This window comes from Vulpes vulpes, chromosome 5 (genome assembly GCF_048418805.1).
Source record: "Vulpes vulpes isolate BD-2025 chromosome 5, VulVul3, whole genome shotgun sequence".
In the NCBI taxonomy this organism is placed as follows: domain Eukaryota; kingdom Metazoa; phylum Chordata; class Mammalia; order Carnivora; family Canidae; genus Vulpes; species Vulpes vulpes.
Window position 1 is genome coordinate 48682839 of NC_132784.1, and position 13257 is coordinate 48696095.

Sequence of the window (13257 nt, forward strand, 5' to 3'; positions counted from 1 at the left end):
AGCCACAGGGCACATGTGATCACTTGGAATGTGGCTGGTATGACTGAAAAAAATAACTTTTTAATTTATTTTACTTCATATTAATTTAAGTTTAAACACATACACTGTGGCTAAGGGAGTCTATTGCACAGGACACTTATAGAATATAACAGCTAGCTCCATTGTGCACAGAGATTTGTATTGCAAGAGTTACATATTGGAGGAGGAATTCTGGAGTGTTTATCAATTTTTAATTTTTAATCTAAATTATAATTACAGGACTGTTCACATTATAGTCATTGGGAAAATGTACCTTTATGTCTATGGATTTAGAAAATTACTTTAATTTTGTGTCTATTTTCTTCTAACTTTTAATTCATTACTACAGGACTTCTCTAGTGGAGACACTGTTGCAGGTTGGAGTTAGCTGTGAGGACAACAAGATATGCCCACCAAACATGTGTTGTTGAGTCCACAATCAGTTTGAGATTATTATTGGCTCTCTTTCATCCTGCACACAGAGCCACAGTTTTGCAAGTCTTGGGATGTGAAAAGTATATGTTTCTAGAGACTTCTGGGGACCATTTAATTCAATATGCACATTATTGGTCAATGGTGATCGATCAGACAATTTTATATTAAATTTTTAAATGATCTAGACAAAAGCAATTTTTTTCAAATTTAATAATAAATTAATAGAGTTAGAGATTACTTTATCCAGATGCAAATGAAACTAAAGAAATGAACGATAACAATCAACAAAAGTGCTTTGCCTTCTTAACAGCATGTTCTTGCCGAAGTGCTTCTTTCATTATTCACTGAATAAAATAATTTTGTAAAAATAGTTTTTTTCACAATATATGTTCTTTATATTTAAACTATAGAACTTATTAGCTAGCCATGGCAGCTGGAACATTTTCATTTTACCAGCTAAAATTCATATTCATATGCACTGTTGCCCAATTTGCCTTGCAATAATAACATGTGTTTTTGTATGTTACACATAGTGGTGCTGCCAACACATTGTTTAATGGAATTAGCCACTGCTCTAAGAATCGGTAATGGGATAATATCCATAAGCATCTTGCATCTGAATGCAATACAATCTGAAGTAAAGCTATCAAGGTCTAGATTTGCTTTGGTTTTCTTTTCTTTTCTTTTTTTTTCTTACTGTTGTTTGTCTTTCCTCGGCAAATAAGAAATCATTTTAATTAAAGAAGCAATCACATTACTATGTGCAATGAGAATATCTTATAAAAAAATCATTTCGTTTTAGAACTATTATAGCTTACACTGCAAGTCAGTGCTATGCAAGTCAATTACCTAAATAAAAACAGGGAAGCTTCCTCGTTAACAGGCTTTATGAAAATGATTATATGGTATGTTTAATCTCCAGATCATATTGGGTATAATTCTCACTAGGGATGTAATAAGATGAGATTAATAAAAAGAAAGAAAAAGGAAGGAAGGAAGGAAGGAAGGAAGGAAGGAAGGAAGGAAGGAAGGAAGGAAAGAAGAAAGGAAGAAAGGAAGGAAGGAAGGAAACCACTTCACAGAAACAACTTATACCATCTGAGAATCTCTGTGATTAATATCTTAATTACTATTTATGATATGAGAACTCACTGGTGTGTGAAGGCAATGCTAACTTTAATCGATGAGATGCAGAAGTCAATTTAATTGTCACATGGTATTTGCTCTTACTATACTAGCATATCGATGTGACACATTTGCAGAATGACTCTTTTAGATAAAAACACCTTTCTTTTTTAATTGAAAAGAAAGTGTTTTTTTTTTTTTTATTTTCTTACCATTGTCAACCTTAAAAATAAAATAGTCAGTTACTTTAGCAGCAAAATGAGTTTACTTTAGGGAATAGCAGAGGAATTGCTATTCGGGATGTGTAAGCTATATGAATCACAGGCAAATCTAAAGAGACAAAGGGAAGGTCAGCTTTTATTAGGTTTTAGGAAGAAATACAGGAGGGTAGTTTTAAACAAAAGTTCATTGGAGAGGAACAAGAATTCAAGATTGTGGTGGTTTCTCACTGGCTGCAAGCTGTCCTTAGTGCTTTGCTGGGGCAGGGAGGGATCTTTTTTTTCTTAAAAGCAGGAGATAAAATTCCTATGTGAAAAATGTCCTCCCTTGTCAAGATAATTCTTCTTCCTTTCTGCCGGTGAAGCAGGCTGCAGTGAATGATACATGGGAGAGCTCCCCCTTCAGGGCTTCTTGACTCCATTTTAAATGAAGTTTCCTTTATTTATTTTCACAACCTCTGCTGACTTTTAAAGTACCGGCTAAATAAATGTACATTTAGTTTGCATGGGAACAAGTTGGAAAGATTATTTCCTGTTGTTGCATTGAACAGTCCAGGAAGAGCCAAAATCGTTTACTATTCCTTTCATTTATTTTCTCATTTATACAACAAGTATGCTTCATTGTGCCAAGTGGTGGGAAAATAGAAGTGAGCAAGACCATCTGGTTGCTGAATTTTTAAAACTTATAATCTATTGGAGGAAAGAGTTATAAAAAATTTATGCAAATTTTCTAATAAAATGGGGTTAAGTGCTATAACAGAGAGCTACTAAGTACAATGAACCTACATAGCAGGGAGATCTAAATCTTTAGGAGGAGTTAAGGAAGTCTTTCTGAGGAAGAAAGATGTTTAAAATGAGTCCTGAAAGATGAGGTAAAGAAAGAGGAGATTGGGGGGGGGGGGGTGCGCCTGAGTGGCTCAGTGGGTTATGAGCCCAACTCCTGATTTTGGCTGAAGCCATGAGCCCAAGATCACGTGATGGAGCTCTGTATCAGGCTCCAAGCTCAGGAGGGAGCCTGCTTGAGACTTTCTTTCTCCCTCTCCTTCTGTCCCTCTCCCCCACCCCACTCTCACTCTCTCTCTTTTTATCTCTCTCAAATAAATAAATAAATCCTTAAAAAAATAAAAAGAAAGAGGAGATGGTATCTGAATTGTGCTGAAGAAGCAAAATCAGGGGACGCAGAGAATCTAGAGAACAAGGAAAGGGCATATGTGAGGTGCAGTTGAAGGTGTGGGTTGTAGGAAAAATGCTATGTGGCAAGGATAGAATGGAAGGCAGGGAAAGGTTTTACACCTTATGGGTTGTTATCTTCCTGAATTTCTTTAATTGCCTCCAAAGACTACACATTTCCCTCTTCTCATTCTCTATGCTTAACCTTCTACATGTTTGAGTTCCATGAGACCTAACCCTCCATTAGATTCCTCCTATAAATACTTCTATTCTCTGGGTGATCTTCAGTGCTCTGTCTTTAAAAATCATCTACATTACAATGACTCTAAATGGCAGGCCTGGGGCCATCATCTCTGCCCTGAATCCCAGAGTGCCTTCAACTCACCTACATTTCATCAAACATGTAATTTCAAATTGAAACCTAACATGTTAAAAGGAGTAATCCAGGTTCGCCCTTCCCTGTGTTCATATTGTAGTGAATAGCACTGTAATTCACCAAGTGCTTAGTTCAGTCAGTCAGGCATTATTCCTTAATCGTAATGTTAACATCAAAATCCATCAACAAATTCAGTTATTTTGACCTCTAAAATACATACCAAATCCAATAAAATCTTAAAAAGAAAAAAAAGAGGAGCACCCGGTTGGCTCAGTCAGTGGAGGGTAAGAATCTTTTTTAGGTGTAAAGACCACATAAATAAATAAATAAATAAATAAATAAATAAATAGATAGATAGATAAATAAATAAATAAATAATATTTTTTTAAGCAAATAAAAGTAAAATGCATCCCAAACTCAATAGTTTATTCTCCACCACCACTAACTGTTTAAGGTCACATAATAATTAAAAATAAGAAAATTGATTTTCCCTGTTAAAAGAGACAGCCACCTCCCTTTCGTTAGAGCATTTGTTTTGTAAGCTTGTAATTACAAATTCTTTTTCTACTCCTCTGAGATGTATGTAAATCTTTTTTAAAACAGCCTCTTGTCAGGTTTACAACCCAGGACTCTCTCAGGAGACTGGAGTTGAAATGTGAACATGAAAGGGGATAGCATCTCTCTCTCCAGTTTCCGTGGGAGAGTAGGAGTCTCTTCCAGGGATTCGGGGGCAGATTCCACATTAGTAAACCAATCAATGTATTGCAATACATGAACAGACTAAACTAAAAGTCAATCAATTCGGAAGAATATTTGAAAAAAAAATAGTGTCTGTTCACAATTAGAAAACAAAACAAAACAAAACAAAACAAAAAAAACGTACTAGGATACTCAACAAACTAGGGAGAGAAGAGAATTTCCCTACCTGGGATCCAGTCTCATGTCGGGCTCCTTGCATGGAGCCTGCTTCTCCCTCTGCCTATATCTCTACCTCCCTCTCTCTTTCTCTGTCTCTGTGTGTCTCTCATGAATACATAAATAAATCTTTTAAAGAAAAAAAAAAAAAAGCCCATAAACCCATATAACCATGGGAAAAACACCAGGAAAATCCTATCCAAGATGCATGGTACAACATATCTGAGCAGGACTCAGATCAAAGTCAGAGCTCCTGGGTGGCTCAGTCAGTTAAGCCTGGTAACTCAATCTCAGCTCAGGTCTTGAGCTCAGATTATGAGAACAAGTTTTACTAAAAAACCCAAAAAACCAAACCAAACCAAACAAAACAGAATCAAAAATTTTTTTCAAAGTGGTGAAAAATAAGAAGTATCAACCCCCCCCCCCCAAACAAACAAAAAACCTGTTAGAGTCAAAAGGAAGCTAAGAAGACATGCTTACTAAATGCAATGTGGTGTCCTAGGTGGGATCCTGAAACAGAAAAAGGGCAATAAGTATAAATTAAGCAAATCTGAATGAAGTCTGGACTTCAGTTAATAATAATGTATTTGTTGGTTTATTAACTGTTACAAAGGTTCCATACTAATATAAGATGCTGATATTAGGAGACATTGGAGATGGGATATACAGGAACTCTCTGTATTACCTTCACAATTTTTCTGCAAATCTAAAATTGATCTGAAACTTTTAAAATATTTTAAAAGGAAACAATACTCATCTAAACACACAAATCTCCCATAAGAAAGCTTCCACGTGTTGTGTCCTATATATTTCCCCATTCCACAATTACGATTTTTGCCCTCCCTTATTTTGTTCCAATCTTCTGTCTTCCATTGTATCTCAGATTCAAAACTTCATAGGATTATTGCCTCTTTCTCCTCTCTCTGCCTGGAAAAAACAAACAAGCAAAAAAGCAAAAACACTGTCCACATCTAATTTCATGAATTTCTCTCTACTGGGAACCTGACTCAGTGCTACCTTCTCTTAAAGCCCTCTGTGAAATGTATTAAATTTTATGTATCACTTTATTTGCCCTTTTCCTTGAATAAATTGAGCAAGACATTAAAAGTTTAGTAAAACATATCTATTTTTAGTTATTTCCAGTAAAATATTATGACTCATCAGTTATGGAAGTTGGAAGGAATGAGATGTCCATTCTTACCCCAGATTACTGGCACAAGTAACTAACTGAAAAAGTAAGTCATGCAATATTGAGATGGAAGTCTGGAAACTAATAGTTTAGGTGATGAAGAAATTATGAATATGGCTTTAATATATTCCCTTAGATATTAAAAGTGGAAATGTCAAATAAATATTTGAGTATACAGATCTAAATATTTGAGCATACAGATCTAAGGATAAAAATATGATATTTGAAGTGATAGTGAGAATAAAATGGTCTGTGGCTGGAGTAGTTTAAGATTTAAGAAATGAAAGACTCAGAATCAAACTTTAATAACACAAATGATTAACAGACCAATAAAGGAGGAGACACCAAAAGTACTGAGATACAGAAGCTAGAAAGTCAGAAGGGAAAAGAAAAGGGTCCAGTGTCCCAGAAAAGGAATTTTTTCAAGAGGATGTGGTTGACTCTGTTGATACATCAGAGAGTTTAAATTTATATAAGAGAGAAAGAAACAGAGATCTGAAAAATGTCATTGGAAATAGGAACTTTCATGCAATTTGTGTTAAAAAAAATTCAACTGAGTAAATTTAAGTATCAGATAGGCTTTATTCAACAATTCATGAATAAGGCAGTGTACCATCTAGCAAATAAAAAGAAACTCTAAGGAACTGTACAAAATGGAAGGTTTTGTAGGCAGAAAGTTGAAAGGGACAAGGGAAGAGTGGATTGTTAGCAAAGTCACCATCGAATGGGGGACAGATGAAGTCTACCCAGTAGAGTACCTCATTAGTGCTGACCAGGTAATTCCAGAGTGACAGTTAAAGGTTACATTCCTGGAAGAGGCTGAAAGTCCAGTTAGGTTACTACTAAGTCTTGGTTTGTTGATGTGGTGCTTGGCACCAGTGACTCCACTTTGGACCTGTTATGGCTTTTTTGACATTAATAAGCATAGATTGATGAATAGAATAGTGAAGGCTAAACTCCCACAAATTGCAAAGTTCTAGGTGCTTGGAAAATTGAGCCAGTGTGTAAAGAAAATTACTTTGTAAAATTTGGCCAGTATAAAAGCTGTAGCTGAGAAGAATGAGATCCAGAGAAAAGACATTTATCTTTGGTATGAAAGAAACAAGAGTGTGTTCTCCATGCTGATGGAGAAGATGTAATAAATATGAAGAGATCTAGAAACAGGGAGGAATTGTTGGAGAAATGCTGGGCATGAGCATGAGTGGCCTGAAACTCTCCTAGTCACAGTTTCCAATCTGTATTCCCAAGCAGGCTGTATTTTCCTACACTTTCTCTATTCTAGTGTTCAGAATCAATCCTTCCTTTTTTTTTTTTTAAGATTTTTTTCTTCATTTATTTGATAGAGAGAGAGAGAGCACAAGCAGGGGAAAAGGGAACAAGAGTGGGAGAAGCAGGCTCCCCACTGAGCAAGGAGCCCCACACAGGGCTTGATCCCAGGACCCTGAGATCATGACCGGAGCTGAAGGCAGACGCTTCACTGACTGAGCCACCCAGGCACCCCTCAGTCCTCACTTCTTGAGAAAGGTTGAAGAGGCTGTTTTACTCTCCCCTCATTTTGGGGGCTTGGGATATTTAAAGGAGACTTTCTGGGTAGGTAGTCTATTTTTCAGATCCAGTTTCTCCCAAGCCTCATTTTCATACATGCTAATCCCAGAAGCAGAACTAGGAAAGCAAATTGTGGCCACTTCAAATTTCTGTTTTTGTATGACTTTATCAATGGAAGCTACTTTGTATCCTATCATTTTAATTCCAGCATCTCACATCTCAAATGTTTTAGAATTTGAACTACACTTCCAGGCAGGAGTGATTAAAACTTAAAACCACACATCATGTTGCACCTTCTGTATATCTATTATCTATTTATCATCTACCAAATGTATGAATACTAGTCTGAAAAATAATGAATAAAATGGTCTCAGCAATACTTTTAGTTATAACATAACTTTATTTGATTAATTTATCCATATCATGTTTATGAATTTCATCTCTATTCTATGTATAAAAATACCTTGGCACAGTCGTATCTATAAATAAAACTAACAAAGTGATTTTATGTTCAGATTAAACCTTAATCGCCTAATATTGACTTTTTTATGTTTTTTTTTTTTTTTTTTTTTTTTTAATGTAGAGACCACAAATGTAGGTGAAGCCATTTATTAATGAGAAATGGCTGGGCAACCTGTTTGCCCCCCTGTCTTCATTCTCCAACCTTCTGTATGGTGATATTTGTGCAAGAGCTTATTGGATATACACTGCATTGATGGGCTCTTTTGCCCTCTGCCTTCTGTTTGGGTTCAGCCAATGGTCAGTACAAGGAGGAATTAGAGGAATGGTAGGGAGTATAGTTGGGATACTTATTTCTTTGGTTCATTTCTATAGGGTTATTGAGGGATGGCTAAATCTCTAGACTGAAAATCACAGTTTCTGTCGGATGGTTTTATGTCTCCTTTCTGATTCAAGCAGCTACTTCCTTCCCTCACCCCTTCACACCTGTTTCCTAGCTTGTTGCTCTTACTAGTCACAGGCTACTGTGCTATTCATTGTGAATTTCTTGCACTTCGGTCATCTTGCACACCCTAATTTTTAAGCACTGTCCTCAAATGACCCAATTTAAGTTTTCCCATATTGGGAAATCATAAGATATAGTTAAGAGCTCAACTTTAAGAAGACAATTTTGGAAAGTTAACAGATCATCTTAGTAAACTGTGATTCTTGTTTGTTTATTTAATAAATAATTACGGATAAACTATCATATGTCAGGAACTATTCTGGATGCTAGGTGTACATCACGGAACAAAAAGTAAATGGAATATCTACCTTCATTGAACTTCTGTTATAGCTCTTACTAATATTTAACCAGAAACCTAGTAATATCATCAAGATTTAAATGTTATTTTCTTTATATGTAAAATCAGTAAAATATTGAATTTATTTATTTTTTATTTTATGGATAATAAGTTCTAAATCTCTTACTAGCTATATCTAAACTTCTCTTCTAAGGTATACAATTTAATGCCATGAACAAGTAGGACATGCTGTTATAGCAAGGGGACTCAAAACTGCATAATATCTAAAATATAATAAAATGCATTTTTGTTTGTTTTCTCAGACAGCAGTGCTATGAAGTAAACAAGGCAATGAGGTGTCTTGGTGCCGAGTACTCCATTTTCATCCGGGCTTCCATTTACTTTGGAAGTTGTCTTCAGCCCAGCCAGCCAGAAATGCAAAGGAGCCCAGAGGGAGTTTCTGTGGGCCATTCAGGGAAGTGGCATTTAACACTTCTGCTTATATTTTAGTCACATGGTCACTGCTAACAACAGGGGAAACTAGAAAATGAAGTCTAACTGTACAATCAAAAAAGAGACTTTGGATTCCTGTGATCTAGCAGTCTCTATTGTGTTCTATACTGCATAAACACACACACATTATATTTTATATATGCATGTGAAAAGATATGGGTATACAATATTTATGTTTATATTTATATGGAGTAATCCTCATTATATGTGATATGATTGATAGAAGTAATGTGAAAAAGGAGGAAGTATTTCAATTTCTGTTATGATTTAACTGTTTAAGAAAACTGTGCTCTAGAATGTAATGAATCCAACTACTAGGAGCACCTGGGTGGCTCAATCAGTTGAGTGTCTGACTTGTGGTTTAGGTTTAGGTCGTGATCTCAGGGTCCTGAGATCAAGCCCCTCTTCAGGCTCCCTGCTCAGCATCATGTCCACTTGAGATTCTCTCTCTCCCTCTCCATCTGCCCCCTTCCCCACTTGCATGCCCTCTCCCCCCCTCAAATAAATACATAAAATCTTTTTTAAATCCTATTTATGAAGTTATCAGTAATATACTTATATCTAGATAGATAGATGATAGATTTTGGAAGTTTGGGAAGGTTTACTGTCCTTAACCTTTAACTTGGTTAAATAATAGTTTACTTTCCTGTTAATAAAAATTCCTAGACTGAAAGAACCCAAATGTATCCTGACCCCTGTAACTTCTAGATTTCTCCCTCTGTCCCTCTCCCCAACTCCATTCTCACTCTCTCTCTCTCAAATAAACAAATAAATCCTTAAAAACTAAAAAGAAAGATGAGATGGTATCTAAATTGTGCTGAAGAAGAGAAATCAGGGGACACAAAGAATCTAGAGAACAAGGAATGGGCATATGTAAGGTGTAGTTGAAGGTGCAGGAGTTATGGGAAAAATGCTATGTGGTGAGGATAGAATGGAAGGCAGGGAAAGGTTTTACACCATAAGAACAATAATGCCATACACCTTGAGTCTCCTTAATCAGATTTTTGGGGGTTTTTGTTGTTCTTTTGTTTGTTTGATGTCAACTTTATATTTTGAGTGACCTCTGTTATGGTCAGGCTCACATGACCTGATTGAAAAGAACAGAAATTTCTTCAAATATAGAAATTTATGGGACACCCAGATGGCTCAGTGGTTGAGCCTCTGCCTTTGGTCCAGGGCATGATCCTGGAGTCCCAGAATCGAGTCCCACATTGGGATCCCTGCATGGAGCCTGCTTCTCTCTCTGCCTATGTCTCTACCCCTCTCTTTCTCTGTGTCTCTCACGAACAAATAAATAAAATCTTTAAAGAAAATATAAATTTATTGTGATAATGCATCAGAGAAATGAACAACCACTTGACACAGCCTTGTAATCAGCCTCATATAGACCCACAAGGTCTTATAGATTATGGAACAGGATCCTATTATTTCCTCAGGGGCAGGCCTTCCGAGCACTTTATTCTACAGGGATAGAAATTGAAATAATTAAACATCAGTAAGGCACAATCCTCAATCCATCAGATTAAAGGCTCCTGACTTTAACACTTTAGTTTCTGGGTATAGAAGAGAAACCAGAACATCTGGTAGCAAGGACTAGATGCATTGGTGCCTCTGAGAAGCAGCTATTTACCAACTGTTTTGAACTTATTTCAATATTTAAATGACAGGATTGTCATACCAGTGTGTGCCAGCTGAATAGCAGCCCTCCATTACTCATTTAACTACCTTTGCAATGTGGCTTTTCTGTTTTTCTTCTCTGGTTCCTTCTGAGAACACTTCCATGACCCTTTACTTCACTTTCCCAACCTTAAGACATTTTGTGCTCACGGCGTGGCTTCTACAACCTCATGGCTCCTATGGTTTTCCTTTATGTCCTTCATATGTATCTCTGTGTGTTTTTTTATCCAAACTCCCCAAGGACCAGATTGGTCTAATTAGTCACAATCAAAATAAAGCATGTCCTTTGGCAAGACTTCCATGCTACCTACATAGGTTATGATGACTGCCCTTTATTTTAAGGACCAGTCCCAGTCCACCTGGACCCAAGCCATCCAGGTCACATGATTCAGAGGAAAGCATCTTAAGTGTAAATAATCCCTGGTAGCCACTCTTTTCAGTGGGGATTCTGAACACATTAGGCATGTCAAGAGTCAGGTTTTTGTCTCCAGATCAAACTTGGTCCAATGCTGCACAGAGCCCCTCACATCCCTAAAAACCTCATCCTCTTATGATAGTATTTATTATTTTCATTGTGAGAAATCAGAAAAAAAAAACAATATTCAGGATTTCAGCAAAAAAGCATTTAATTAAATATCCTCCAATTCCATTTCCTCAGTTCTTACCACAACCATCTCTAGGCAGAAATGACTTTAGAGAGAGAGAAAAATAAAAACAAAAACAAGAATGTCACCTTCATATTAGTAGGCATGAAACTCTGTTAGCCATGTTAATATTAATTATTCACTTGGGAACCACCTGAAAAAAACTAATTCACAATTCACTCTGAATATGGCCAGTCATTGCTGCTTTTCATACAATACAGACAGATTCATCTTGTCTACGATATCCAATATTGTTGGAAAGCTAACAGACAAGAAGGCATTAAAACAAACCCCAAAGGATCAGTGAAATGAATTTATAGGTTATGGCTTCAAGCCTACATTTTCAGACTGTCGCTAATGGGACAATTACACTCTAATGACCTTCCACTAAGTGGGAGCCAAAAATATAATTCAGTTTCATATAAATTAAAACAAATGAAATGGCTTTCAATTTAGCAGTGTTGACATCTCTCTTCAGAGAACCATTTTTATAGTAAAAACATTAAGATTATTCAGGGTAAGAAGTATATTCAAACATATCATCTGCCAAATTACAAGAGGCGTAAATTCCAAATAGAGAGGTCCATGTAAGACTACTTACAAAACTCTACCTCAAAGACAGTTTTAAGATGTACTTTTTTATGAATTGGTATTCTGTCCAAAGACAAATTTCTTCACATTAATTAAGCATATATTAATTTACATCAATTATATATAATATATATATAATTATATTACTCTTTTAAAAATATCTGTATATAACCTAGACACCTAGATTGTATCAGTGATCTTAATAAGAAATGATGGTTTGTCACTTTCCAGAAAAAGATTATCATCTTGATAGCAATTCCAGGAACTCAGAAGCCTCTGAGTGATATGTAAGTTATATGAGGAAGAACATTTAACCTTTTACCAAATTTTGACTATCAAACAGATGAGATGTTAAGACTTTTATCCTTTACCTTATGCTGACACTATTTATTTAAGTATTCATTATGATTTTTTGTCAAAGATTTGCTACTAAAGAGTTTCTTTCACTCTGCTCATAAAGTTCTTGTTTGCTTTCTCAGATTCCGGGCTGATTACCTTCTTGCAGCTTCTCCAGAAGACTTATCTCCTTTTAAGTCCTGACTATCTTTGAGTGCTGATTATAGCTCATCATTGCACCGGTGTTTCAAGTCTTTGTTTTTCATTCTTGTATAAGGAAAACTGCATATATAGAGAGAAATTTAATCAACAGCTTGCCTCAATGGATTTTTTCTTTCTTTCTTTCTTTCTTTCTTTCTTTCTTTCTTTCTTTCTTTCTTTCTTTCTCTTTCTTTTTCTTTCTTTCTTTTTCTTCTTCTTTCTTTCTTTCTTTTTTCTTTCTATCTTTTCTTTCTTTCTTTCTTTCTTTCTTTCTTTCTTTCTTTCTTTCTTTTTCTTCTTTCTTTCTTAACAGTATTGGTACATATTCTTTCTTTTAGGTTTCTGGATATCTGCTTTATACTATACTACTGTACTTTTTAATGTTATTTCTGCAAACTTAATAATGAAATGGATTCACTTCAAGTCAAATATTTCTTTGCTTTACTATAACACTTTTTTTTTTTTCCTGCACATAAATGTAGTCTCATCTGGTGGAAAAAAAGACAGAAGGCAAGTTGCCTAGTGAAAATGTCATCAACATTTTAAATAATTTAAATATTCTCTGTGTTTTTGTTCACACATGAGAGCGACAGAGGCCACGTCATCATCATCTTTAGCTTGAATGCAGAAACTTCAATTCATTTTTTTATTCTACTGATTCTTTAAAAATATTGGTGAAGTGCCACATAGCTAAGAAGACCAAGGCAAAGTTAAGTTGATATATTATCAGAGCAGGGCCTCAGGGTCTGTGAACAAAAATAGAAAACTATGTTAAATGTCATGTTCACCTTTGGCCATTTCCACATGCCAATAATTTCATCATCCGTGAACATATGGAATGGGTACACTGCCACAAGAAAAACACGGTGCATCAAGACCTAATTTCTTGAGAAATTTTCCATCATAGTGAAGAAAAAGAAAAAAAGGAAGACCTGAAATGCTCTTTCCTGAGAATTTTTGTATGGTTCCTGTTTTGAAATACTTACGGGAAAAATAATAAAGGCATCATCTCAGTGCCCCAAACAGGCATCATCTCAGTGCCCCAAACAAGAAAGGAAAGGTT

The 13257-nt window shown here is 35.6% G+C and overlaps 1 pseudogene; it reads left to right on the forward strand.

Annotated features, from left to right (window-relative positions):
- Positions 1–6099: 6099 nt before the first annotated feature.
- Positions 6100–13257, forward strand: part of LOC140599124 (importin subunit alpha-1-like) — a 54085-nt pseudogene continuing 46927 nt past the window's right edge.